Raw genomic sequence first — 6,000 nt, 5'->3', positions numbered from 1 at the left:
TCAGAACCTTGCCTTATTTTATACTATTCACTATACAACATAATAAGAGGTAACAATATCTTAAAAAATCATTAAATCATCTTATCACTTCTCCACAAAGATACTGTTTTGTGTTTTCCAGTTCAGTAGTTGTTCTCTTCTGAGATGGAAGTAGGTTTTGAAGGGGTTCAGAGCTAATTCGTATCTTGACATCTTTATTCGATCCTTACTACCTCCTTAATTTAACGGCCAATATTACAGAATAACACACACCCGATGCTTGCAAATGCAATTGATCCTGTGATTTCTGTATTTGCGTTGCAACAGAGTTCGAGAAATCGTGTCCAATTACCCCGGAGTTAAATTCTGCACCCTGCGGAAGGCCGTATAAGCAGACACAATTTTTAAGAGAGTCTATAGTCTAGTCTATAGTCTTGTCTATAGTCTAGTCTATAGTCTAGTCTACAGTCTAGTCTATAGTCTAGTCTATAGTCTAAGCTATAGTCTAATCTATAGTCTAGTCTATAGTCTAGTCTATAGTCTATCTATAGTCTAGTCTATAGTCAGTCTATAGTCTAGTCTATAGTCTAGTCTATAGTCTAGTCTATAGTCTAGTCTATAGTCTAGTCTATAGTCTAGTCTATAGTCTAGTCTATAGTCTAGTCTATAGTCTAGTCTATAGTCGAGTCTATAGTCTAGTCTATAGTCTAGTCTATAGTCTAGTCTATAGTCTAGTCTATAGTCTAGTCTATAGTCTAGTCTATAGTCTAGTCTAATAGTCTATATCTAGGTCTATAGTCTAGTCTATAGTCTAGTCCTATAGTCTAGTCTATAGTCTAGTCTATAGTCTAGTCTATAGTCTAGTCGATAGTCTAGTCTATAGTCTAGTCTATAGTCTAGTCTATAGTCTAGTCTATAGTCTAGTCTATAGTCTAGTCTATAGTCTAGTCTATAGTCTAGTCTATAGTCTAGTCTATAGTCTAGTCTATAGTCTAGTCTATAGTCTAGTCTATAGTCTAGTCTATAGTCTAGTCTATAGTCTAGTCTATAGTCTAGTCTATAGTCTAGTCTATAGTCTAGTCTATAGTCTAGTCTATAGTCTAGTCTATAGTCTAGTCTATAGTCTATTCTATAGTCTAGTCTATAGTCTAGTCTATAGTCTAGTCTATAGTCTAGTCTATAGTCTAGTCTATAGTCTAGTCTATAGTCTAGTCTATAGTCTAGTCTATAGTCTAGTCTATAGTCTAGTCTATAGTCTAGTCTATAGTCTAGTCTATAGTCTAGTCTATAGTCTAGTCTATAGTCTAGTCTATAGTCTAGTCTATAGTCTAGTCTATAGTCTAGTCTATAGTCTAGTCTATAGTATAGTCTATAGTCTAGTCTATAGTCTAGTTTATAGTCTAGTCTATAGTCTAGTCTATAGTCTAGTCTATAGTCTAGTTATAGTCTAGTCTATAGTCTAGTCTATAGTCTAGTCTATAGTCTAGTCTATAGTCTAGTCTATAGTCTAGTCTATAGTCTAGTCTATAGTCTAGTCTATAGTCTAGTCTATAGTCTAGTCTATAGTCTAGTCTATAGTCTAGTCTATAGTCTAGTCTATAGTCTAGTCTATAGTCTAGTCTATAGTCTAGTCTATAGTCTAGTCTATAGTCTAGTCTATAGTCTAGTCTATAGTCTAGTCTATAGTCTAGTCTATAGTCTAGTCTATAGTCTAGTCTATAGTCTAGTCTATAGTCTAGTCTATAGTCTAGTCTATAGTCTAGTCTATAGTCTAGTCTATAGTCTAGTCTATAGTCTAGTCTATAGTCTAGTCTATAGTCTAGTCTATAGTCTAGTCTATAGTCTAGTCTATAGTCTAGTCTATAGTCTAGTCTATAGTCTAGTCTATAGTCTAGTCTATAGTCTAGTCTATAGTCTAGTCTATAGTCTAGTCTATAGTCTAGTCTATAGTCTAGTCTATAGTCTAGTCTATAGTCTAGTCTATAGTCTAGTCTATAGTCTAGTCTATAGTCTAGTCTATAGTCTAGTCTATAGTCTAGTCTATAGTCTAGTCTATAGTCTAGTCTATAGTCTAGTCTATAGTCTAGTCTATAGTCTAGTCTATAGTCTAGTCTATAGTCTAGTCTATAGTCTAGTCTATAGTCTAGTCTATAGTCTAGTCTATAGTCTAGTCTATAGTCTAGTCTATAGTCTAGTCTATAGTCTAGTCTATAGTCTAGTCTATAGTCTAGTCTATAGTCTAGTCTATAGTCTAGTCTATAGTCTAGTCTATAGTCTAGTCTATAGTCTAGTCTATAGTCTAGTCTATAGTCTAGTCTATAGTCTAGTCTATAGTCTAGTCTATAGTCTAGTCTATAGTCTAGTCTATAGTCTAGTCTATAGTCTAGTCTATAGTCTAGTCTATAGTCTAGTCTATAGTCTAATCTATAGTCTAGTCTATAGTCTAGTCTGTAGTCTAGTCCTGTAGTCTAGTCTATAGTCTAGTCTGTAGTCTAGTTAATAGACTAGTCTGTAGTCAAGACTACAGACTAGCCTTTATAATTTCTTCAAGATACTTTTACAGACAGAGGAGATGTTATCAAGTGATTTGGGATTCTGAATAAGTGTAAGAGATATGACTGTTTAAGGCAATTGCATTTTGGTTAAACCATACAATTGCCGCTAGAGGCAGTCTTTTACTTATAGACCAACATTATTTAACATCGTATGTTTTCTTTTGTTATCTCTTCAATAATCTTTAAATCCGTTGACATATTCACTGGTCTCTTTTATGATTATTAGTTATATTAAATGTCAATTTCATGCCAACATCATTGACTTAATGCAACAAGCATTCCAGTTCTTTTGTTATTCCTTAGCATGCCAATGCACTATAATATTTTTGTAAATAAGTCATGAACTAAGTATCAACAGTTTTTAAACATAATACAGTAGGTAACAAAAGTAGATGTATAGTAGATTTATTTTTTATGAAATAAAAATGAAAAAAATATAAGTAATTATTTAGTTTAAATCTTCTGCTTGTTACGAGTTTTTAAAGGTTTTTATTTGTGAAATTATGTTTTTTTATAATTTAAAGATTTTTTTATACGAAGAATTTTTTGTCTCACTGTTCTACCGTTATAATTCAAAGGTTTGCACATTGATGGCAAAATATTTCGCCTTTGTAAACCGATGTTTGTAAAATACTTACATATTTAGGGTGTTATCTAAATTTTACAATGTCATACTGTCCTTACACATTATGACATTATCATTGATTGATCATATGACAGTTTTAAAAGTGTCATAACTTTCATAGACAATCCGACACATTATTCTTTGGGTTAAAATGTCTCCATTCTTCATGTCTTCATGATGTGAACAAGATCTTGATTTAATTTAAAAAAGTTTACATCCTCACTGAACACCCTAATTAGCTGTGTCGTAAATTTACTTTCATCCTCTAGAAATACTACTACTACTATTCTAAACCACCATATTACATCATTGTCTACTTACCAAATCTAATCCAAAGAGACTGCATGTTTGCTGAATTATCTTTGTGTCACATTTTTCATTTGGATCCGGTGGTGGTGTACCCGCTATAGGTTGTGGTCTTGGTCTTGTAACCGTACCCAGATTTGTGGTTTTAGCCGATAAACGTGGTAGCGAAGTTGTTAAAGTAGCGGCGGCAGCCGCTGCTGCTGCAGCAGCAACAACTGCATTTGATGCTGAAAATATTCGTGCAACAGCAGAAAAAAGAGAGGAAACAGAAAGAACATTAAAAAATAATAGAAAATAATGAAAATTGAAGTTTTATTTCTCTTCTTCTTAAGCAATATATTAGTTTTATGGCAAATGGAAATAATGAATGAATAAATGAACGAACGCCTGCATGAAAAATGGAATTTGGTTAGGGAATATAAAAAGTCCTTATGGATTGAGTGCGTGTGTGTTTTGTATCTTTATTAAGTGACAATATGTGGGTAAATTTTCTCATAATGAAGTGTTTGACTATCTGAATGTAGAATGTTGGATACTTTAGATTATGGTTAAATTGTTAAGACTTGAATGTTTGTTGGATTTTAATATTTTAATTTGTGCTTTCGAATTCCTAGAAATTAGCCGTATAACTACCGGGAAGAGAAAGTGTTACTTAAAGTGACATACATTTTAGCAGATCGACAATGGACTTTGATCTGTAGACTAGACTATAGACTAGACTAGACTATAGACTAGACTATAGACTAGACTATAGACTAGACTATAGACTAGACTATATACTAGAACTATAGACTAGACTATAGACTAGACTAAAGACTACACTATAGACTAGACTATAGACTAGACTAGACTAGACTATAGACTACTAGACTAGACTATAGACTAGACTATAGACTAACTATAGACTAGACTAGACTAGACTATAGACCTAGACTATAGACTAGACTATAGACTAGACTATAGACTAGACTATAGACTAGACTATAGACTAGACTATAGACTAGACTATAGACTAGCTATAGACTTAGACTATAGACCGACTATAGACTAGACTATAGACTAGACTATAAACTAGACTATAGACTAGACTATAAGACTAGACTATAGACTAGACTATAGACTAGACTATAGACTAGACTATAGACTAGACTATAGACTAGACTATAGACTAGACTATAGACTAGACTATAGACTAGACTATAGACTAGACTTTAAGGACTAGACTATAGACTAGACTATAGACTAGACTATAGACTAGACTATAGACTAGACTATAGACTAGACTATAGACTAGACTATAGACTAGACTGTAGACTAGACTATAGACTAGACTATAGACTAGACTACCGTATAACTACCGGGAAGAGAAAGTGTTACTTAAAGTGTCACACATTTTAGCAGATCGACAATGGACTTTGTTGATCTTTAGACTAGACAACAAAATAGACTATAGACTGGACTATTACTAGGCTATATACTAGACTAAAGATTAGGCTATAGACAAGACTATAGACTAGACTATAGACTAGACTATAGACCAGACTATAGACTAGACTATAGACTAGACTATAGACTAGACTATAGACTAGACTATAGACTAGACTATAGACTAGACTATAGACTAGACTATAGACTAGACTATAGACTAGACTATAGACTAGACTATAGACTAGACTATAGACTAGACTATAGACTAGACTATAAACTAGACTATAGACTAGACTATAGACTAGACTATAGACTAGACTATAGACTAGACTATAGACTAGACTTTAGACTAGACTATAGACTAGACTATAGACTAGACTATGGACTAGACTATAGACTAGACTATAGACTAGACTATAGGCTAGACTATAGACTAGACTATAGACTAGACTAAGACTAGACTATAGACTAGCTATAGACTAGACTATAGACTAGACTATAGACCTAGACTATAGACTAGACTATAGACTAGACTATAGACTAGACTAGACTAACTATAGACTAGACTATAGACTAACTATAGACTAGACTATAGACTAGACTATAGACTAGACTATAGACTAGACTATAGAGACTAGACTATAGACTAGACTATAGACTAGACTATAGACTAGACTATAGACTAGACTATAGACTAGACTATAGACTAGACTATAGACTAGACTATAGACTAGACTATAGACTAGACTATAGACTAGACTAGAGACTAGACTTAGACTAGACTATAGACTAGACTATAGACTAGACTATAGACCTAGACTATAGACTAGACTAGAGACTAGACTATAGACTAGACTATTAGACTAGACTATAGACTAGACTATAGACTAGACTATAGACTAGACTATAGACTAGACTATAGACTAGACTATAGACTAGACTATAGACTAGACTATAGACTAGACTATAGACTAGACTATAGGACTAGACTACTTAGACTAGACCTATAGAATAGACTATAGAATAGACTATAGAATAGACTATAGACTAGACTATAGACTAGACTATAGACTAGACTATGACTAGACTATAGACTAGACTATACTA

The 6,000-nt window shown here is 33.1% G+C and overlaps 1 protein-coding gene across 1 annotated transcript in view; it reads right to left on the bottom strand.

Moving 5' to 3' along the window:
• Positions 1–3,569: 3,569 nt before the first annotated feature.
• The window catches only part of LOC119601462 (unconventional myosin-IXb), a 34,882-nt gene continuing 32,451 nt past the window's right edge, over positions 3,570–6,000 (bottom strand). Inside the window, exon 7 of the mRNA XM_037952402.1 lies at positions 3,570–3,692. The gene's annotated coding sequence lies outside the window, so the exon portion shown is untranslated. The remainder of the gene's footprint in view (positions 3,693–6,000) is intronic.

The sequence above is a fragment of the Lucilia sericata genome, unplaced genomic scaffold (assembly GCF_015586225.1).
Source record: "Lucilia sericata isolate MDLA Ls3-8-SP2 unplaced genomic scaffold, ASM1558622v1 Contig000166F_arrow, whole genome shotgun sequence".
NCBI lineage: Eukaryota > Metazoa > Arthropoda > Insecta > Diptera > Calliphoridae > Lucilia > Lucilia sericata.
This window is presented reverse-complemented; position numbering and strand designations above follow the sequence as displayed.